At 36.2% G+C, this 24,694-nt stretch overlaps 1 long non-coding RNA gene across 2 annotated transcripts; it reads right to left on the bottom strand.

Moving 5' to 3' along the window:
- Positions 1-809: 809 nt before the first annotated feature.
- On the bottom strand, positions 810-22,579 carry LOC115920268. Of its 2 annotated transcripts, XR_004062283.1 has the most exons (3): positions 22,246-22,579; positions 5,866-5,952; positions 810-1,051 (listed from the first exon to the last, which is right to left on the bottom strand). It is a non-coding gene; the product is annotated as an uncharacterized LOC115920268 (long non-coding RNA). The 2 variants fall into 2 exon arrangements; XR_004062279.1 differs by lacking the exon at positions 810-1,051 and having other exon boundaries at positions 5,634-5,952.
- Between the last annotated feature and the right edge of the window lie 2,115 nt (positions 22,580-24,694).

Below are 24,694 nucleotides of genomic sequence, written 5' to 3'. Positions count from 1 at the left end.
ACTATCACAAGGGGTATCCACTTGGGAGATTCCATGACATTTGTTCTGGCTACACTTGCTCCAATGGAAAGTCTGCATATTAAGCCAATCATGGACCCTAAACCCAAACCTAACACTAACCTTAATCCTTATCCTCCTATTATTCTGAACCAAGAAACCTATCACAACCAGAACCATAACCCTATACCTTTGAAGAAAATAAGGCGAGCAATTGTCGCAGGAGCAAATGTCAGATCACCCGTTCGGAACCGCAAAAACAAATCTGAATAAATGTTTAAAATCAGTAATAAAAGTAGTGAAAATAAGGCGCTTATCCTGTACTTGTGTGAACAAGTTTACAGTGGTTTTTGGCATATTTTTAAATGGCATTGAGTGAAGCCTTTTGACTGATGTAAATGAATTTAACATTGTCTTCATATTTATTAAGATAATGGAGTGTCCCACTGAACTTCCAGTCTCCCCTACACATGTTATATTATTATTATCATGGGTTTTCAATTTACAGCAAGGTAACATGAGGAACCGCTCTTAATGAGGTACCACTGAAAGCCTGATAACAAGGTGAAGATCTTGTAATAAGGTTACCCTGTAGGCCCTATAAACTATATAACAAGCATACATAATTTATGTACATGTATATGATTACAAAGATAATATATCAAAAATGATTGCATATAAAGAGCCAAAGTACTACAGCTGCACCTCTAGCATCAGCATTACATTTTTCATCTACATGTACATACCATCTTAACAGTAAAAGGCCCATCGTTTCACGCAACATGCCTGCAACGCAGTAGACACAGTGTGTATTGACTTTTTCTTTTGAGTCTTGCACAATTTTTTTGTCCAAATTCGCGACGTCCACACATGTGGTTTTGAAGTTGCGCACCTCAGACCAAACATTGCTCAAAAACATGGCTTCATGTACAATTCCAATACAAAATTTTTTTCAGCCAAAATTCATAAATGTATATTATTCTTGCCTTTACTGATTAAAACCAATCGATTCCATGCTGTTTATGATCGTAAATGTGTCATCGACAAATTCCATCTAAAAAAAAAATATAAAAAAAAATTGTAAAACAAAGAAAATAGTAAGAAATAAAAAAAATAATAATAATAAAACACATAAGAAAAACTTTTGATACCAAATTTTTAAAAGAACATTTGATCAGAGTCTTACAGAGAGTGTCTATACACAAAATTGGCAGTTTTGAAGCTTAGTTTGATTAGAGCAAAGTTCAGAACTCGCATAAATCAGCATAATCAATTGATTATTGAATTAATGAAATTGACCACCGGTAAACAGTTTTGAACATTAATTTGTGGGTGACGTGCATGCAGACTTTTGTGGCGAACGCGTGGTTGACCATCGAGGTCTTATGGTGGAGATCCACCCCCCCCCTTAGCTGTGAGATGGATTCATAAGACTCAGCTTTTTTAGGGTTGTTAGTTGAATACCAACAACTAATTCTTGTAACTATGGCTTTGATAATAGTAGATGTAACAATGGCATATAATGGATTATAACTTTAAAAATAAATGACAAATTATCACAATGCATTCTGCAATATAATTTTTACTATTACATGTGTTATTATTATTATTATCATAACACTTGATGGCTAATAATAATAACAATAATAATAAAAATAATATGTTGCATTTAATGAACATATTGCAAATTATGAAAGTAATCAAATGTTTTGTCTATTTTTTCCACAGCTTATCCACTTGACTGCTATTGGCTTAAAACGCGTTCATACCCCCTGTGCTACAGCATTTTTGTACTGTACAAAAACCTGACAAAAACTGTACACTGTACACATCAAAACCATATTTTTTTGGAAGAGCGCCATCTACTGTTCAAGACCTGTATAACATCATAGCAGTGTTAATTACACAGCAGGGCTTGGCATTATGCAGTGCTATGGTCTTGAAAGTGCACTGCCCTAAGCACGTACATGTACGTGGTAAGCACAGGCATACATACACATATGGGTAGCAGTCAAGTGGTTAATAACTACAAAACAGTAATTAATAAGTACATTTCTAATCTTACTAAGAATGGTTCAAGTTGAGCTAATTAAAAATACTATTCTAGCCAAGGGCGTAGGTGCAATAAAGTGTTAACCCCCAAGTGTGTCTTTTGATAATATTTTTTGGAAGTTTTGGAAAATGACATCAAGTTTTAAACAATTACCCCCCCCCCCTAAACAAAACAAAACAAAACAAAAAATCAATGCTTTTTTCAGAGCAATATAGTGCTAACCAATAAGAAACAGTGTAAAAAGTGTTCTGCAATGTAAAGTAGTAACTAAAAATTAAAATTTACTCTGAGTGAAATACACTGCCCTCTAAAAGTAATAAGAACTGGTTTTTCACACTCACCAACATTTTATTTATCATCGCACTTGTGGTACTGCACTAATTAAGTACCAAAGTGAAGAGTAAACATCAGCCTTGAAGTTAGCACCAGTGTAACCGTTTCAGGAAGCTGCATGCAAGACCAACTTAAACCCTATCCTTACTGTGGGGGGGGGGGGGGGGGGGGGTGTGTCAATCCCTCCTCCCCCCCCCCCCCCCTCTCCATAAAAAATATGCGATTGCCTTTGTTAATGCACGAGTGCTTCCTGAAACAGTTTATAATGGTTACACTAGGGGCATTTACACTGTCATCCAAACACGCCAAAAAATGCCAAACCGGAGCCTGACTGTGATGTTACTAAGGGCAACTACGCATTACCGGCAGAAATGCCAATTCCAAAACATTCCAAATCGAAGTGTGATCTTTTGGCGTGTTTTGGCGTGTTTGGCAAGTATAAACGCTTGCAGTTGTAACATCGCGATGTTAGGTGACATAACTTTAGGAGCGGAGCTAGATGTCGTCCTTAAAGAAAATGATAGAACGATATATACAAAGAATAACATAAGAGAAGGTGATAGAAGGAAGAAACAAATAATAACATAAGGAATAACATAAGAAAAGACAGAAAGAGAAAGTGATAGAATGATAAAAACAAAGAATAACATAAGGAAACACAGAAAGAGGGAGTGACAGAATGATAAAAAACAAAGAATAACATAAGAGAAGGCGATAGAAGGAAGAAACAAAGAATAACGTAAGGAAACACAGAAAGAGGAAGTGATAGAATGATAAAAAACAAAAAATAAAATAAGAGAAGGTGATAGAAGGAAGAAACAAAGAATAACATAAGGAAACACAGAAAGAGGGAGTGATAGAATGATAAAAAACAAAGAATAACATAAGAGAAGGTGATAGAAGGAAGAAACAAAAAATAACATAAGGAAACACAGAAAGAGGGAGTGATAGAATGATAAAAAACAAAGAATAACATAAGACAAGGTGATACCAAAGGAAGAAACAAAGAATAACATAAGGAAAGACAGAAAGAGAAAGTGATAGAAGGAAGAAACAAAGAATAACATGAGGAAAGACAGAAGGAGAAAGTGATAGAATGATTAAAAAACAAAGAATAACATAAGAGAAGGTGATAAAAGGAATAAATAAAGAATAACATAAGGAAACACAGAGAGAGGGAGTGATAGAATGATAAAAAACAAAGAATAACATAAGAGAAGGTGATAGAAGGAAGAAACAAAGAATAACATAAGAGAAGGTGATCAGGGGTGATAGTGAGCACTACAAAAAAAATAGGTTTTTTGTTTTTCCCTCAACCACGCCCCCTTGAGTAAAAAAAAAAAAGAGGATTCGCGGGGAAAAAATGGCTTTTAACATTCCCCCCTTTCGAGTAAGAAAATTGGGACAAAATTGGGGAAAAAATAGGGCAAGATTGGGAAGAATAGAGAAAATAATAGGGAAATCGGGAAAATCAGGATAAACTAGAGAAGAAAAAAAAAATTGGTAAAAAAAAAAAAAAAAAAAAATCTGGATTTTTTTTTTTTTTTTTAAATCGGGAAAAAAAAAAAAAATCGGGAAAAAATCGGGAAAAATTAAAAAAAATCGGGAAACCGATTTAAATCGGGTTTTATCAGGCCTGGGTGATACAAAAATGAAGAAACAAAGAATAACATAAGGAAAGACAGAAAGAGAAAGTGATAGAAGGAAGAAACAAAGAATAACATAAGGAAAGACAGAAAGAGAAAGTGATAGAATGATCAAAAAAACAAAGAATAACATAAGAGAAGGTAATAAAAGGAATACATAAAGAATAACATAAGGAAACACAGAAAGAGAAAGTGATAGAAGGAAGTGATAAAGAATAACATAAGAGAAGGCGATAGAAGGAAAAACAAAGAATAACAAGGGAAGATAGAAAGAGGAAAGTGTTTGCATCGGAGTGCTGCGCATGCGCATTACCAACTGAAACACGCCAAGACATCACTGAGCTTTTCAGTAGGTGATGTTTCCGCACAAGTGTAAAAGGGTGCGCGAAACATCGCGACTTTTCAAAATGAGGTATTTGACAGTATAAATGCGCCTACTAGTGCCAACTCCAAGGCTGATGTTTACTCTTCACTTTGGTACCGGTACTTAATCATTGCATTGCCATAAGTGTAATAATAAATAAAACTTGGGTGAAATCAGATCTGACTTATGGAGGGTACATGTAGCATATTATACATGGAAACCTGATTAATCTCTGTCTACCACTAAATACCTTTATGTTTAATTTAAACTGGAAATCATTTGAAAAAATAAACACCTCCAAAAAATTTAAATGAATACAGTGCTATCCTCCAATGACCAAAAATTATAATTTAAATTCATATTTGTGCATCTAACTCCCTTTTAGACAAAAATAATAAATTTACATACATGTATCTTGAAAGTCAGATCCCTTGTGTTCTTTGCAGAATAAAATTCATTTTGTTGACAAATTATGCACTTTTCTTTACCAAACAATATCTGTCATGGGCGCCTCCAGAATGGAATGCATGGGTTAGCACATTTTTCATGCTGAACACAACACAAAAAGTAACTCCCCCTCAATCCAAATTGCGTAACTTTTTAACGACAAGGTATTTAATAAAATAATCTTGGCAGGAGTGTTCCTATATTTATTGACTAACTTTTCTGTGAAGATATGATTGATTTACCAAGTCATGCATGAATGAGCAAACATTAAAGGGAAAATTGTCACTCTCACTTTTCTAAAGTCATACTTGTAAGGGTCATTTAGGGGATTCTGTGAAACAAGATTTTAGCGAATTTAGTTTCTGGTGCATGTTTTTGTGTTGTTGTTGTTTATCATACATTGCTTGACCACCTTACACCTATCCCAACACTTTTTTCAATATTATTGTTGGGTGAGCAAAATTAATAATTTTTTAACTAAAATGTTTCATCACAAGTTGTGTGAACTCAAGAGGTTGTAATCGTGTCATGCTTGGGTGAGCAAACTTTAAAAATAGTGTAAAAATAGTGTAAGAAAAGCTAAAATGTACTGTCAAAACAGCATAAAACATAACCACTGTGACTTTTGAAAAGTGAAAAATTTTGCCTGTTTGTCCACTCATGCATTACTCAATGGAGCAATTTTATTTCGGGAGAAAAGTTAGTCAATAAATATAGGAACAGTCCTGCCAATTTATTTTGCTCAAAACCTTTTCTTTAAAAAGCTACGCCATTTTGATTAAGGGGGAGTTACTTTTTTTTTGTGTTCAGATAATTGCTTGTTTTCAGGAGAAGAATATTTATTCATTTCCCTATTAATCAGTTGATTTCCTTTTTTTTTAATTGTCAGAAGATGAAGAACAATCTAGAAAGCTGATGGAAATGGATGTAACTCATTTTTCACAAAAGTGTGGATTAAAACTATATTGCACCCCCCCCCCCCTCAATTCCATGTCAAACTTTCTGTGGGATAAAAAAAAAAACACAGAGGTAGCATATATCCAAAGTACTGATTCACTCCAAGTCCAAGTCCAAGTCTGGAAGTGCTTATTTGCAGACTTCTGCCCATGTCTCTGAAAAATGAAAACAAAGATGGAAAAAAGATGGAAAAAAAAGAGTAATCACAATTTTTTTTTGTCCTTTTAAACATTAAACATTCATTATACATGTAGACCTGTACATGTAGTTTATTTCATATGTTGGAACAGATGGGAAATTAGTCCCGCACTACATCACATTGACATTACCGCTTCAGCCAATTTGAAGTTCCCATACGTATAGTGATTACAACTTTCAACAATTCATAACTTTTTTATATTTCGTCAGTTTTAATTGAATCTTTCATCAGTTTGCTTCTCTGGTTTATCTGTTTTCATTAAGAGTAGTTGTCTATTTGGGTTTTATTTCCCTTTAAGTATTAAAATCCTGTCTATATACATGTCTTGTAACTTTACCAAGACTGGGCAAAATTTCTTATCATTTTGACGATCCCAGAGAATCTTGCAGTACACACCAATACTTATATTTTAGATGATCAACCTTTTATGATTGATTCCATGTTTCTTTCACAATGCAATCACATGACCAGAACTTGTCTATACCTTTAACCCCGGACTATACATGTACTGTAGGTGGGGTTGAAGGGGGGTCTTAGCCCCACCTAGGCTATAGTCTGGTCTTAAGCTTATTCCACTTTCTGTTCAAACACATATTTACCAAAGTGGGTCAGCCCCACCTACATGTATAGTACAGGGTTAGCTGGCCCTGCAAAATAGCTGCATGGCTTATCCCGCAAATGTGGTGCTAACTCCACAATTGCAGTGCAAGGCAAATGAATGAGAACAGAAACGAAAAAATTCAGGTACTACGCAATGGAGTGAATCAGTGAATATTCACGCTTCACAGCTACAGTATGGGGAAAATTAATTGCAGTGAGAACAGCATGAATTTTCTTATTACAGGACTTAAAAAAGCATACTTGTGTGAAAGGGGTCTATTCGCTATTCATAAGGACCGCTATTCATAAGGTCCGCTATTCATAAGGACCGCTATTCATAACGTGCAAATTCCCGTACTTCCGGGTCCGCTATTCATAATGGCAAAAGAGGGTCACTATTCATAATGAAATAAGGTTCGTTAATCATAAGGACCGCTATTCATAACGTGACATGAGGGTCGCTATTCATAATTCATAATAAGGGTCATTAATCATAAGGACCGCTATTCATAATATGAAATCAGGGTCGCTATTCATAATACGACGAGAGGGTCGCTATTCATAATACGAAATAAGGTTCATTACTTATAAGGGTCGCTATTCATAACACGGGAAGAGGGTCGCTATTCATAATAGGAAATGAGGGTCGCTATTCATAATAGGAGAAGAGGGTCGCTATTCATAATAGGAGAAGAGGGTCGCTATTCATAATAGGTGAAGAGGGTCGCTATTCATAATAGGAGAAGAGGGTCGCTATTCATAATAGGAGAAGAGGGTCGCTATTCATAATAGGAAATGAGGGTCGCTATTCATAATAGGAGAAGGGGGTTGCTATTCATAATAGGAGAAGAGGGTCGCTATTCATAAAAGGAGAAGAGGGTCGCTATTCATAATAGGAGAAGAGGGTCGCTATTCATAATACGAAATGAGGTTCGCTATTCACAATAGGAGAAGAGGGTCGCTATTCATAATAGGAGAAGAGGGTCGCTATTCATAATAAGAGAAGAGGGTCGCTATTCATAATAGGAGAAGAGGGTCGCTATTCATAATAGGAGAAGAGGGTCGCTATTCATAATAGGAGTAGAGGGTCGCTATTCATAATAGGAGAAGAGGGTCGCTATTCATAATAGGAAAAGAGGGTCGCTATTCATAAAAGGAGAAGAGGGTCGCTATTCATAATAGGAAATGAGGGTCGCTAATCATAATAGAAGAAGAGGGTCACTATTCATAATAGGAGAAGAGGGTCGCTATTCATAATAGGAGAAGAGGGTCGCTATTCATAATAGGAAATGAGGGTCGCTATTCATAATAGGAGAAGAGGGTCGCTATTCATAATAGGAGAAGAGGGTCGCTATTCGTAATAGGAGAAGAGGGTCGCTATTCATAATAGGAAATGAGGGTCGCTATTCATAATAGGAGTAGGGGGTCGCTATTCATATCATATATTCATTTCTCTTCAAATCCTCTTCTTTCTCTAATAATTTAATGAAACATCAAAGCTTCCACGTTTTGCGCGGGAGGGGGGAAACTGAATTCAGACAAGGATTAAGAGTCGAGAATGGAACAACGAATCATCTTTTTTCTCTAATAATTGCATTAAACAATGAAAGGTCAAAGCTTACGCGCTTTGCGCAAGAGGGGGGAATAGAATTCAGACAATTATTAAGAATCGAGAACGGTACAACAAATCGTAATTTTCTCTAATAATTAATGAAAGGTAAAAGCGAGGGGGAAAACTGAATTCAGACAAGGATTAAGAGTCGAGAATAGTACAATAAATCGTCTTCTTTTTCTAATAATTAATGAAAGTTCAAAGCTTTCGCGCGTAATGGGTGGGGGGAGGGGAGGGGGGGGGGGGCAGCAAGCTGCCCGAATATGAATTTTTGATATCTTTTCTCGTTTATCTTGGTGATAAATAACACTTTCACAAAAAACATATAATGCTCAAATTTTTGCTCGCTCGTTTCGCTCACAAGCAGAATTGTGAACTAGAAAATAATCGGGCAAGAGGCTTTAGCCCCCCCCCCCCCCCCCCCAGATGAAAATGTCAAAAAAATGTATATCTTAAAAACGGGGAATGTTGATATCGGACAAGAGACGTGGAGTGAGCTTGCACCCCTTTCCAAAATTGTTCCTGCTTCTAGGTACCCGTATCGTGCTTCTAATATGACCTTGTCAGTATTGGTATGTTGAGTTGAAAAAACGGTCTGCGCATTTTTCAAATTTCCGTCCCCCCCCCCCCCAATTGGAAAATTCTGGATCCGCGCCGGGGCGTACTGATGGGGGGGGGGGGGCTCGGGGGATCGGTAGATACTGGGCTTAGGTCCAATTGTCAGGTCCAATTCCGCTCAGTAATTTGTAGGTCCATAAGTCCTAATAAAAATTACTTTCTACAAAAACATTATTGTCGTATAAACAATTACTAGTTTCTTACATAGCAAGCTAAAATGGATAATGGGCCTGCTTGGCGTACCTAATATCTCAGTGGCGTAGCCTGGATAAGATCAGTCGGGGGCAGGGTGATGGGGCAAGAATTCCAACAAGGAGGAAAATTTACGATAGGATTACATGTGTGTTATGTTTTACTTTTTTTTCGTCACCACATGAGCAGGGGTTGGCTCTATATAATTATCAAAGATAACAGATAAAATTTAGTTACTTTAAAAAGAGACAACTATTCAGGGCTATATATCGCCCCCCCCCCCCCTACAGGACGAGGAACGTAGCCGAGGGGGGGGGGGCCGTATTATGAATAGCGACCCTCATTTCTCTTTATGAATAGCGACCCTCTACTCCTATTATGAATAGCGACCCTCTTCTTCTATTATGAATAGCGACCCTCATTTCTTATTATGAATAGCGACCCTCTACTCCTATTATGAATAGCGACCCTCTTCTTCTATTATGAATAGCGACCCCCTTCTTCTATTATGAATAGCGACCCTCTTCTCCTATTATGAATAGCGACCCTCTTCTCATATTATGAATAGCGACCCTCATTTCTTATTATGAATAGCGACCCTCTGCTCCTATTATGAATAGCGACCCTCTTCTTCTATTATGAATAGCGATCCTCTTCTCCTATTATGAATAGCGACCCTCATTTCTCTTTATGAATAGGGACCCTCTACTCCTATTATGAATAGCGACCCTCTTCTTCTATTATGAATAGCGACCCTCATTTCTTATTATGAATAGCGACCCTCTACTCCTATTATGAATAGCGACCCTCTTCTTCTATTATGAATAGCGACCCCCTTCTTCTATTATGAATAGCGACCCTCTTCTCCTATTATGAATAGCGACCCTCTTCTTCTATTATGAATAGCGACCCTCTTCTCCTTTTATGAATAGCGACCCTCATTTCTTATTATGAATAATGACCCTTATGAATAATAACCCTTATGAATAACGACCCTCATTTTGCATTATGAATAGCGACCCTCATTTTGTATTATGAATAGCGACCCTCATTTCGTATTATGAATAGCGACCCTCTTTCTGTGTTATGAATACCGACCCTTTTGTAATATTATGAATAGGGACCCTTATGAATAACGACCCCGTTTTCCTATTATGAATAGCGACCCTCTTCTAATATTATGAATACCGACCCTCTTCTTTGATTATGAATAGCGGTCCTTATGAATAATGACCCTTTTCTCCAATTATGAAAAGCGGACCTTATGAATAGCGGTCCTTATGAATAATGGACCTTATGAATAGCGGACCTTATGAATAGCGGTCCTTATGAATAGCGACATTGACCCGTGTGAAAAGCCCCAAAAGTTAGTACATGTTTTGGCTAAGCAAAATTAAGGGTAAAAGATAAAGACCAGTTATGGTCATGCTATTGCATTGTGAAAGAAACATGGAATCGATCAGAAAAGGTTGATCATCTAGCATATACATGTAAGTATTGGTGTGTAAGTCCATGGTAGTACTGCAAGGTTCTGAAATCATCAAAATGATAAGATATTTGGTCCAGTCTTGGTAAAGTTACAAGCACTGTACACAGAAAGATGTATATGGGACTAGGCACACATGCGGGACATGTGCGTTTATCTCTCACATCCCAATAGAGAAACTAATTTACCAAATATATCAATTAATAAGCGGTTTCCCGGCATAAATTTTATCATCATCTACATGTATTAGTCAAAACATATTCTTTCACATGATTGGTAATAAGAGCTACCATTTCATTTATTGAAATTGGGGCGTTTCCAATACTAGTCTTTACCTTTAAAGGGATCCGGTAACTTTGTCTCAGATTCTGAAACAAAATTCTGGATTTAGCTCATGATGCAATGATAATTTTAAACCTTTAGGTCAGTCAGGAACCCCATGACTTTTACAAGCCGATCGCTTGTCTGATTATCAAGATATTTATGATTGGAATTACAAATTTTGAAAACCGTTCGCCTGACGGTTTTCATAACACTACAGTCTATTGGGGAAAAAGAGTATGGTAAAACCGGTCACTCAAAGATTTTTTACTTTTTTGAGGCACTTCTTGATCATTTTGAAGCGCAATTTTTTTAGGGCTTCAATATTACACCATATCACAGACACTGATAACGCGTAGGGCCGTGTATCTCAGATTTAACATTGTTAAACGATCCCTTTAAGCAAAACAAATGTGAAAGGAGTATGGAGCACCGTTGGTGGTAGGTCTATGGGAGCACCAAGTAGCTTGTACATGGGGTCATGAGGTTAAGCCTCTGGCCAAATACCAGTGCCTTTCACAAGGCCACTCCCCAGCCACTGTTTAGATGAACATCATTGCTTGCACTACCAAAGAGATACAGTGCAGGCTTACATGTAACTAAATGTAACTATACACTAATGTACGAAAGGGGAAAGAGTGGTTGTCATACAAATGATATAAATGACCTACACATACAGTATGTAAGGAGCTTAAAGACCAAGTCCAACTGGACATAAGTTGATTTGAAGTGAAATCAAGTTGATTTGAAGTAAAATCAAACAAGCATAACAATAACAATTTCATCACAATATAATGTAAAATAAGAAAGTTATGAGGCATTTTAAAATTTTAAAATATGTACTGTAGTTTCACAAAACAGTGATTATAATTTACCGGTAAATGCATAACGTGGTCTGTATGCAAATGAGTAAGCCTATGATGTCACACACTATCTTTTATGAAATTTGTTTTATAAACTTAAAATACCGGTATTTCATCTTTTTGCTCCAATAATGTAAAACATACCAGTAGTTTTTCTTCTCATGTAATGAAAAATCAACATTATTGTATACTGTGATTCAATTGAGAACTTCTCTATTATTAAATTGATGAAAAAATTGAAATACCTGAAATTTCATGTAGTAAAATACATGTACATAAAGAACAGTGATAGTGTGACATTATCGGCTCCCACATTTGCATACCAACCACGTTATTTGTAACACTGTTTTATGAAAAAAATGTAAAACTTAAAAATGCTGTAACTTTCTTTCTTCAAATCTTATTTTGATGACATTTTCAGTGTTATGCTTGTTTGATTATTCTCTACTTATTCAAATCAGCTTGATGTTATGGTGCACTTGGCCTTCTAGATAGGTCTATAAAAAAGAGCCATACTTAAAGCATGGACCCTACTTAAAGTAAAGTTCTGAGCTCATTTTCCATTCCAGCTTCAATTTTTGTTCTTCTTCCTGATTGTATGTACATGTACATTGCACAGTGTACATGCAGGGACTTGATAGAGAGTTTAGCATGGACTGGACATAGTAGGTCCATGCTTGTACATGGGGTCATGAGGTTAAGCCTCTGGCCAAATACCACAAGGCCACTCCCCAGCCACTTTATGGACCTATATGTGTATGTATCACTGAAAATACTACATGCTTGCACTACATGTACAGTACACAATGCAGCCTAAACTAACTCCACTAATGTATGGAAGGGGAAAGAGAGTTTGTCATGAATGATCTGAGGAAGTCCAACTAGACATCAAGTTGATTTGAATAAGAAAAATCAATCAAGCACAACACTAACAATTTCATCAAAGTATGATGTAAAATAAGAAAGTTATGAGGCATTTTAAAGTTTTACATATGTACTGTAGTATGTACTGTAGTATGTACTGTACTGTAGTATATACTGTAGTTTCACAAAACAGTGATTATAATTTACCAGTAAATGCATAACGTGGTCTGTATGCAAATGAGTAAGCCTATGATGTCACACACTATCTTTTATGAAATTTGTTTTATAAACTTAAAATACCGGTATTTCATCTTTTTGCTCCAATAATGTAAAACATACCAGTAGTTTTTCTTCTCATGTAATGAAAAATCAACATTATTGTATACTGTGATTCAATTGAGAACTTCTCTAATATTAAATTGATGAAAAAAAATCGATATACCTGAAATTTCATATAATAAAATACATGTACATAAAGAACAGTGATAGTGTGACATTATCGGCTCCCTCATTTGCATACCAACCACGTTATTTGTAACACTGTTTCATGAAAAAAATGTAAAACTTAAAAATGCTGTAACTTTCTTTCTTCAAATCTTATTTTGATGACATTTTCAGTGTTATGCTTGTTTGATTATTCTCTACTTATTCAAATCAGCTTGATGTTGCACTTGGCCTTCTAGGTCTATAAAAAAGAGCCATACTTAAAGTAAAGTTCTGAGCTCATTTTCCATTCCAGCTTCAATTTTTGTTCTTCTTCCTGATTGTATGTACATGTACATTGTACAGTGTACATGCAGGGACTTGATAGAGAGTTTAGCATGGACTGGACATAGTAGGTCCATGCTTGTACATGGGGTCATGAGGTTAAGCCTCTGGCCAAATACCACAAGGCCACTCCCCAGCCACTTTATGGACCTACATGTACATGTATCACTGAAAATACTACATGCTTGCACTACATGTACAGTACACAATGCAGCCTCAACTAACTCCACTAATGTATGGAAGGGGAAAGAGAGTTTGTCATGAATGATCTGAGGAAGTCCAACTAGACATCAAGTTGATTTGAATAAGAAAAATCAATCAAGCACAACACTAACAATTTCATCAAAGTATGATGTAAAATAAGAAAGTTATGGCATTTTAAAGTTTTACATGTAAAACATGTAGTTTCACAAAATACTAATGCATAACATGGTCAGTATACACATTTTGTCATGTGTGAGCCTATGATGTCACACACCCACTATTTTATTGTATTTTATTGTACAACATTTCAAATTTTCTAATTTTTTGCTCCAAAAATGTAAAACTATCATAGTATCATGGAACAAATCATGTGGTAACTTATTGTGATTCAATTCAGAATTTGACTTCTTTATTATCAAATCTATACAAAATTGAGATATTTGAAATTTCATATATAATAAAATACATATGGAATAGTGGGTGTGTGACATCATTGGCTCCTCAATTGCATACCAAAATGTAACCTTAGAAATGCTGTAACTTTCTTATTTTAAAACTTATTTTGATGTAATTTTCAGTGTTACTGTATGCTTGTTTGATTTTTCTCTATCTATTCAAATCATGTTAGGGTTGATGTTATGGTGCACTTGGCCTTCTAGATAGGTCTATAAAAAAAGAGCCATACTTAAAGTAAAGTTCTGAGCTCATTTTCCATTCCAGCTTCAATTGTTTTTCTTATTCATGATTATATGTACCTGTACAGACTACAGTGTACATCTACATGCACATGAATTCTTCACTACACACTATTTGATTAGCAATGCAATAGATGCTGTGATGATTGTACCCCTTGGTGTGTAATATACAAATAATGAATGGTTATGAGTTCAATAGTGCAAATATTTTCATGAGTTAAAAGAAATAATGCTAATCTTTGAAGGAATGAAAATATTTGCACTATTGAATGAATGAAAAACATTCATTATTTGTTTTATACAACATCGAAGAAGATCTAATTAATACTTTAATCAACAAATTATGCTTTACTCCTTATATTAAAGATAACTTAAAGTTGGATTCAAGTCTTCTAGATTACATGTACATTCAGATTGCCTTCGCGTCAGATACACGCAGGGATACGCGCACGGCAGAGAGGTACGCACTACGCAGTCATATATAACCAAAAATGTACGCCTGTGCAATAGAAGATCTATTGAATATCATGTGACCAACAATCCTCCAATCAAATGACAAGGATCCATGTAGGTGTTGTATAATCTTAAATATTCGATCCCATTTCTTGATGGTATTAGAATTCTTAAAGCCCTAATCCAGTTATGGTGAGCCCCCCAAAACGAGTTTTAAAACGGGTTTTGTTAGAGTTTCTTGTTTTCAGCAGGTCAGTACATGTAGCATGACAAAAACCAAAACCATGATACTGTGAATAATTTTCCTCCTAAAGTTAAATATTAAAAAAATGAGAGGCAAAAATAGGTGATTCCTTGTCATAAACCAATTCATCCATGTTGTAAATGTACATGAACACGTACATGTATGTATTATGTACTGTACAGTGTATATCGTCGATTCAACATGGCGTAGAAAAAGTTCTCATGCACGGTAGCGGTGCAGCAAATATAAATATTCATGCTATAGAGGACCGTTGAAATTGAAAGCTGATCGCCTGTCTGATTATCAAGATGTTTATGATTGAAAATCGAAGTCAAATTTTGCGTTTGTCAAAATGTTTTATTACACTACAGTCTATTGAGGAAAACGAGTATGGTCAAACCGGTCGTTCAAAGTTTTTTTTTTACTTTTTTGAGGCACTTCTTGATCATTTTGAAGCGCAATTTTTTTAGGGCTTCAATATAACCAGGGGCATCTCCAGGATATTGTCAGTAAAGTTGCGCTGCCGTCGGGGAAAAAAAGAGAAAAGGCGGAGGGAAAAAAGAGAGGGAAAGGGAAAGGAAAGAAAAGAAAAAAAGAAAAGATAAAGAAAAGAAAAAAAGAAAAGGAAAGAAAAGAAAGAAAGAAAAAGAAAGGAAAGAAAGAAAGAAAGAAAAAGAAAGGAAAGAAAAAAGAATAAAGAAAGAGAAAAAAGAAAAAGAGGGAGGAGAGGAAAGAAAGAAAAAGAAAGAAAAGGAAAAGAAAGAAAAGAAAGAAAAGGAAAAGAAGAAAGAAAAAAGAGAAAAGAGAAACAAAATAAACGGGGAATGAAAGAGAGGTGAGAGAGGGAACTTGTTGGGTGGAGTCGTCTCGTCGTCAAGGAAGCAAGGTAAATAAATTGCTGTGTCGGGTCAGCTGTGTCAGTATTCTTGCAGAAGTATGAAGTCGGTGAGATGTATATTGTCAATCGACCAAAGTTTTTTTACCTACGAACTGTGACTTTTTATCAGCTGTGACGGCTTCGAGAGTAACTACAACTACAATACTTGTATTTTCTCGAATCGTCTTCCTTTCTCTATACTTTGATGAAACACAAAAAAATTACGCGCTTTGCGCGGGAGGGGAAAACTTCATTTAGAAGAGTCGAAAACAGTATAACGAATCGTCTGCTTTCTCTAATGATTTAAGGAAACGTCTAAGCTTTTTCGCGCTTCACGCGGGAAGGGGGAAACTGAATTCAGACAAGGATTAAGAGTCAAAAACGGTACAACAAATCGTCTGCTTTCTCTAATAATTTAAGGAAACGTCTAAGCTTTTTCGCGCTTCACGCGGGAATGGGGAAACTGAATTCAGACAAGGATTAAGATTCGAGCACGGTTAAACAAATAGTCTTCTTTCACTAATAATTTAATGAAACGTCAAAACGTCCACGCTTCGCGCGAGAGGGGGAAACTGAATTCATATAAATAGGGCTTATTAAGAGTCGATCAAACGGTGCAACGAAGCGTCTTCTCTCTATAATAATTTAATGAAACTTCAAAACTTGCAGGAGGGGTAAACCGAGTTCAGACAAGAATTAAGACTAGAGTCGAGCACGGTTTAACGAATCGTCTACTTTCTCTAATAATTTAATGACACGCCGAAACTTCGCGGGAGGGGGAGAACTGAATTCAGATAAGGATTAAAAGTCGAGAACAGTACACCCAATCGTTAGTCTATTTCTGGACCCTATATTGATTTTTGTTATTCGCCGACTATAAGCGTTAAGCCGAGTGATACGATCCTTAGTGATCGCGATTCCCCCACTAACTGCGCTAGAATAGGGTCCAGTCCAATTCCTCCAAGTTAACGACTTTCCCTGAGATTTTTCAGGGAGATCCATGAAATTGGCCGTGCCTCCAAGCCAAAGTACTAGTCTTTGCTTGACAGCATTTTGAAGTAGTAATGGGGAAATCTGGTATGATCTGGTGATACAATGATTGTATATAATTCCTTAAAAAGTGCCATGTTGTCTCAAAATTAATCTTCTTATTCAAATTAAATGTATAATGACCATTAAAACTTCCTCTTTTAACATTATTTCCTCTAAAGATACAATAAGGTCTGAAGATATAAACTACTGTGTTATATACATGCGTAGTGTATTACACTGTATAAGTCCATGGTGCACACACTGTATGTAGGCCTAGCTACATAGAAACAATAGCGGCATTGCATATCTAACTTCCAAGTTTTCGAACTATACTAGCGCTGTTACATGCATCTCGCTTGGTGATTACGATTGCATTGACAACTGTATTGTACATATATTTCAAACAGCAAATTCATAATTCATGTCCAATGTTTACACTATTTCGGGTTGGTGAACTTAGTGCACCTGTTTTAACTTGAGCAACATTCAAATTACAAAAGATGTACAAAATCATTCGTGAGGCCTTATTACTTTTTTTGGTTTTCCAAAATTTCCAATACTCTCGTGGATTTGTCTTTTTTGTTAATCTGAGATTATCATTTAACTGCTCTATTGTGAATGACGATTTATTTTACCAGTAATGGATGACTTCGTAACACATTTTATGTCATCATACATTCTAGTTCAGTTTATAATTGTATTATTCAGACTTATACTTTGGAGATGTACTTTCTTATTGGAAAATGCCAATTTCAGGTTGAATTCAAACACATTATCAGATGTGTGAAATGCAAGCCATTTCTACGCAACTTTCATGATTTTTTTGTTTTAATATGGAATTTAAAAAAAAAGGGAAACAAAAAAATCTGTATTAAACAAAAATAGAAGTTTGGTTCAATGCAAATTGCAATGAAATTGCTCATGCAGAGGGGAGGGGGGTACTCCTCTGTACAAGAACATTACATACTTGCCACCGTAACTGGAAGACTTTTAGGGTTATTAATTCATAGTGGAATAAACACAATAATAACATGCCACTGCATGGCTTCCTATGATGACAAGTATTACAATGCCATAAAATGGATGATTATGACTTGCTTTGCAAGTTATTTTTAAGGAAATCATAAAGTTGCACAAACCAGTATTATATAAGTACTATATGAAGGGAAACATAAATGTAGGTTAATGATGTGCAACACTCATGTAAGGTTAATACCTTGACTTTTAATCAGCACTTCTCCCTTTTTAATTTACCTTTTTTCCCTTCTCCTTGTCTTCTCCCTATATAGTGTTTCTTATCAGTTCCGCCTCTCTGTCTTCCCCCTTCTATTCTTGTCTCCTTCCCCTTTTCTTCCTCTTTCTCCCAATTCCCCTTCACCTCGAGTATGCAGTTCACATTTTTACATGCACAATTTCCTGGAAACTTATGAAAAAAGGCACTTCAAATTTTGATATATGGGTAATAACGTTTTAATATTGCGTTGTTAATTAATTTCAATTCCGTTGAGATTGGTATCAAAATGTAGATAATTTGATCTACTTTAATATGACTCGAAACTAATGGTGGTTTCAAGGTTCCCTTGAAATATTATTAACAAAATACGTCAAAAGGGCCAATAAAAAATTAAAATTTCTGAAATATTGTCATTGTGTGATATGATAGAATCTTTCTAATAAATAACTTGTGCTTAGTTTGGTAGTGGCAGGCATCTCAAAAACTAAGCATGGACATATATAAGCATGATATTTGACTTTGACCCTCTTTATTTTATATCAGCGTGTTGAAGGCCTAGTCTATCGTCATAAACGCATGCTGATAATTTCACAAAAAAGTGGAAATATTGATTTGAAATCTAAACAAAATATATTTAAAATGACAACAATAATGCACAATTATTATTTAAAGTTATATATTTTCCAATATTTATCAATTTCCGGTGCACGTCTTTAAAAATGACCCTTATAGCTTTGTAATAGGGTCTTGCAAATAGACAACGTTGAATCCTGCCGAACGCTAAATGAAAGCGTTTCGCGCAGCGAAGTATAGTTAGCTAGGCATCTGTGCATGAGGCAAGGGGAGTTCGAAATGTCACATACACCTGTAGCACACAGCAGTACGTGTATGTTTATGCATAATTGGGCGCTATCAAAATTACGTAATAAGGCTTGATCTTTTGACCCTTTCTGGACTAGAATCCCACGTGTAAAACGTAAAACATCGCGAGCGAAGTTTGATTGACAGTAACTTCATGAATATTTATGAATCACTTGTTTGTGAACTTTTGACCCTTGACGTCACATTAAGCAATTGGTCTAGCGCAGTTAGTTGGGGACTCGCGATCACTAAGGATCGCATCACTCGGCTTAACGCTTATAGTCGGCGAATAACAAAAATCAATATAGGGTCCAGAACTAGACTACCCAATCGTCTGCTTTTTCTCATAATTTAATGAAACGTCAAAGCTTCCTCGCTTTGCGCGGGAGGGGGAGAAAATGAATTCAGATAAGGATTAACAGTCGAGAACGGTACAGCAAATCGTCTACTTTCTCTAATAATTTAATGACACGCCAAAACTTCGCGGGAGGGGGGAACTGAATTCAGATAAGGATTAAGAGTCAAGAACAGTACACCCAATCGTCTGCTTTTTCTCATAATTTAATGAAATGTCAAAGCTTTACCGCGCTTTGCGCGGAAGGGGGAGAAAATGAATTCAGATAAGGATTAACAGTCGAGAACAGTACAGCAAATCGTCTTCTTTTTATAATAATTTAATGAAACGCCAAAGCTTTCGTGCTTCGCGCGAGAGGGGGGAAGTTCATTCAGACAAGGATTAACAGTCGAGAACGGTACAATAAATCGTCTCCTTTTCCTAATAATTTAAGGAAACGTCTAAGCTTCTGCCCTTCGCGCGGGAGGCCTATCACCCACACCCTCTAATGAGCGCGCTTTGAGTGAATCGCTTGCTCACTACCGCCCCTCCCTAAAATAAGATCCTAGCTACGCGCCTGCATTAAAATATACAGCTATAATGCTGACTAAGTTGACGAAATAATTTGTATATTTATGTCGTAGAGGAAAATGACCATTTGCGCATACTGTACGCAAGTACTATAGATAGTCCTTAGGAAATACAATTTAGCCTTTGGCCCCGGGTATATAGGTTTAAATTTGTAAATATTGGGACATTTAATTTTGTCGGTAATTGGGGGCTAGTTTTGTCGGTAATCGTTGGCCTCTACACCCCGACACTGAAAAAGGTCTAGAGACGCCCCTGAATATAACACCATGTCACAGACACTGATAACACGTAGGGCCATGCATCTCAGATTTAACATTGTTAAACGATCCCTTTAATCAACGATACACAACGTGGGATAAATTGGGTAAGGACGAGGAATCGTCTTTTTTCCTTTCAAAGACGTCTTCAAATTATAATTACAGTGTATAAGTGGTTGTCCTGATGCCCAGAGGAGTCGAAAAACGTTGTCAGTCAAAATGTAATTACTACTTCCAGGGAATAATTTTCCTGGTATCGCATCGCAATTTGCTATGCATTTTTGCATGACTGCTATACAAAATATCTTTTGTGTAGCAATTTTCTTCCATAGAAATGTACAGAGTTTCATTTGAAATATTTATCCATCGGCTGAAATTGCTAATCAAAAAATTTGAGGAAAATTATTCCCTGACTTCTTTACATTTCGAAAAAAATGTGCCCCTCCCCACTGTTTGAATCGATTTCCGATGCAGGCTCTGGTGCTCCCTGGAGTTAGGGAAGAAGTAGACTGAATAAATGGTCTAAATAACACAATTTTAAAGGGAGTTGGTCTACATTTTTTTTAATGGGATTGCATTGTCCATGATAACAATTAAATTTGGGACAGAAAAAAAGACTAAATAACATATTACCTACCAATTTGGTTGCTAGTAGTATGATGGCTAAGGAAAAACACAACTTATTGTTACAGCTTACAATACGGCTTTAAAGGGATCGTTTAACATTGTTAAATCTGAGATACACGGCCCTACATGTTATTAGTGTCTGTGATATGGTGTAATATTGAAGCCCTACAAAAATCGCGCTTCAAAATGATCAAGAAGTGCCTCCAAAAAGTAAAAATCCTTGAGTGACCGGTTTTACCATACTCGTTTTCCCCAATAGACTGTAGTGTTATGAAAACCGTCAGGCGAACGGTTTTCAAAATTTGTAATTCCAATCATAAATATCTTGATAATTAGACAGGCGATCGGCTGGTAAAAGTCATGGGGTTCCTGACTGACCTACAGGTTTATAAATATCATTGCATCATGAGCTAAATCCAGAATTTTGTTTCAGAATCTGAGACAAAGTTACCGGATCCCTTTAAGGAAGTAGCCCCTTGGTTTTTTTTTAGGCAATGGGGAAAAGTAGCCCCCATAAAAAAATTAATTCCTAGCCCGCGTGTCAGTGATAATATTTTCTTAGGATATGAAAAACGAACAGTTAAACAAAACACTCCTTTTGGCAAGTTTTAGTTACATGTATATGTAAATCATAAAGCCACACGTTTAACACAAAGTGAATAAATCATGGGTAGGTCTATCTGAATGTCTGCAATACTCTACATGACATATGTACGCTACAATTGTATCTATATTTGCCTTTGCTTGGAATTTAATTAGGTAAAACCGCGTTTAAAAAAAATACAACCTTTAAAAAAAAAAAGCCCCCCTGAGCTCCAAAATAGCCACCGCAAAATAATTAAGGGGGGCTAGAAAATCTATTTTTTTAAGGGAAAATCTGAAAAGAGCCCTCGTAAAAAAAAAAAGGAATTTTTTTGGTTGGACAGCACACGTAGTTGTTTCGCAATAGACTTCTACATATGGCTATGCATGTTAGCGCATGTGCTAAGAGAACGTGAAAGTGCGGAAAGTTGTGCGACACTGACCAATTTCGAGCTAAGTTGGAGATCTTTCCGGGGCCCTAAATCTGATTTAATTTTGAGAGTTAAGAAAAGTTGTTTAACTGCCTGATTTGTGCAAGTTTCGTGGCTCATAAATTATTTTTTGAATTGTTACATCTGTTGAAACGGCTGTCTGACCGAATACTGGGAATAGACCGAATACTGGGCGCGCTACCATACTCCCTTTGCAGATACCTATTTAATGATAATATCACCCAATCGGCTGTTTTACTAAATACTAGCCCACACGAGAAACCAACAAAACCAACCGAAGCTCCGACGCCTGCGGCGCCGGTGTTGGAGCTTCCCGGAGTTAAAGTAGACTCTAGGCCTGTATAATTTGTAGGCCTATAGGGCCTAGGCCTAACCTAGAATCTAGAAGTAGAAATGTGTGGTCTAGAGTAGCGCGCTAGCGCCCATTTATCTGTAAGATTTACTAGATCTATAAAAATTTAGTATAGAAATTTATTACTCACTTCCTTGACAAAATGATGATCTTTAAAGTAGTTCCAGCCGGCAGCCTCCAGCATGCAGCTAGCGATCCAGATCCAGTGCAGCATTGTCTTCAGACCGACTATTTTTTCCCACACATAAGTTAATGTGTGGGACTCGTACTCATACTTGTACTAGTCTGAGCTATGCTTGGTTGGTAAATACTGCATCGATCCTTTCTCGCTTTGTTAAATTATTGCCCTCGAATACCCTTACAATTCTTCTTTCCTGGTGTTAATCTAACCTTTCCCCATACTGTGGGTTTTAAAGGAAGATATATGATATCTGGCGAAATGGCAGAGTTGACAGTTGACATCAATGGATATTTGAAATTGAAATCAAACATTTCGTTCTCTACCACCAGATGGCAGCAAACCTAACTTGAGTTCCAGTCTTCTTTTCTTCAGTTTGTGACCCTCCGACAGGCCATTTTATTGAAAATCAATCTCTGAGTAACATATTCGAATACATGAATACACAAATGAATAACATATAATAGTTCAGAATAACATAAAGACAACTAATATCAACCATAAAAAGCGAATACTGAAACCGTAGCATATTGATAATAATAATATGATAATAATCTGTATAATTTATATTCATGCAAGAAATAGATTTTTTTTTAAACACTGCAACATCATGACTGAAAATAATGTGGGAAATTCAATATAATACTACTAAACGATCAAAATCCTTTTAAAAATTATAAATTTTGTAATCGAATTTGTCAGTTTTGTAAGAAAGTATACTAACTTGCCTGGTATATTGCTTTGTTGTCATGGTCTTGAAGGGTGGTATAGACTTTTGTATTTCAGTATACAGCTTCGTTTCTTTAGATGTCATTCAATTATGATTTAAAACTCTTGGAGAATTAGAGAAACAAATTGTTACAATTCCATCTTATTGGATCAGTTCAAGGTTATTAAAACAATAGAGGATTTAGCTAATTCTTCTGATAATTCAAATTAAGACAGACAGATTTTATAAACATCTTAATTCTACAACATAAGTATACTTATAGGGAAAGTTGAGTTTGGAGGGCCAGTAAATTGTCCGAATCCGATTTTTGAACCTATTTGTATTTACACAAAAACATTAATCTATATTAATCTTTGGAAATTCTTTTAATTACTACTCAATGTTCCCAAAACAAACAACATGTTACGTCGGATGATTGAGCAACCATCGCCAACATTATTTCCTGGCTAAAAAATGGGGTTTTGAACAGTTTAAGGTCGAATTGTTTTGAAGGAGTCCCTAAAAGAGTGTAACTTATTACGTTTCTTTATCGTCACATTTTGCAAACTTTCTGACCCCTCCATGCAAGAACTCAGCCCTTTATTTAATGTTGTCAAGAAGTCAAAGACGTGGCAATGCACACGATCGTTTTTTTAATATCGTGCCTATTTATGCCTTCTCATATAAAAACAAAAACATGCAGTAAGTGACTGACCATCCCCTCCCCCGCAAAAACCCATCAATATTATGAAGAAGTATTAAAGAAACTGAAATAAATTACACAATATGAAAATGGTTAAAGAAAGAACAAAGATAGGAATATTAAAGATGCCAGAAATATAGCCATGAAAAGAATATCTCAAAAACCACAATTGTTTTGCGGAACAGAGGTTGCATTGGAGACCAGGCGCGGATCCACGGGGGAGGGGGGGGGGGGGGGTTAACAGGCCCGGTTTAAAAAATGGTTTTAAACAAAAAATGAAAATGGGGTCCCCTCCAGGCATTCTTTTGACATTCTTTATTTACTTTAACACATGAAACAATTAAAACGCGCAACATTTCACAGTGAAATAAACAATTTTTCGTAAAAACCTGGATATATATCCTCCTACTAGGGGCGGATCCAGCCGGCGGAAAAAGGGTGGGGCAAATCTTGAGAAAATATTTAGCGGCGAATTAGCCAGCCAGCAAATAAGCGGGGGGGGGAGGGGGGGGGGGGGGGGGGGGGGGGGGGGTTAGGAGCACTTTTTTTTTTTTGGCTTAGGGCGGGGGGGGGGATGAGGGCTGTATCCGCCCCTGTAGGAGGCTATATATCCAGGTTACGAAAAATTGTTCATTTCACTGAGAAATGTGTGTGTTTTAGTCGATTTACACGTAAAAGTCAATAAAACAAGGCTGGGGGTGGGGGAGGGGCGGCTGGGAAAAATACTGCGGATTCGGGGGGGGGGGGAGCTAGGGAACGAAAAATGTCAATACGGACATATGTCAACAGTCAACAACAAACAAAATGTTTATTTGTTTTCACTTTCGTTATGTTTGGTGTGAACGTTTTGATTCTCGAACGCCCATGATGTTTTTATTATTGATTGTTTTACTTTAATTATCATTGTTACATTGGTTCAAAAATAGTAGGCCTATGTTTAGAACAAATTTGAAACTAAATTTTATAGCTTCTGTACCTTGTTTAAGTTT

Source organism: Strongylocentrotus purpuratus, unplaced genomic scaffold (assembly GCF_000002235.5).
Source record: "Strongylocentrotus purpuratus isolate Spur 01 unplaced genomic scaffold, Spur_5.0 spur5_contig_791, whole genome shotgun sequence".
NCBI classification, from domain to species: Eukaryota; Metazoa; Echinodermata; class Echinoidea; order Camarodonta; family Strongylocentrotidae; genus Strongylocentrotus; species Strongylocentrotus purpuratus.
This window is presented reverse-complemented; position numbering and strand designations above follow the sequence as displayed.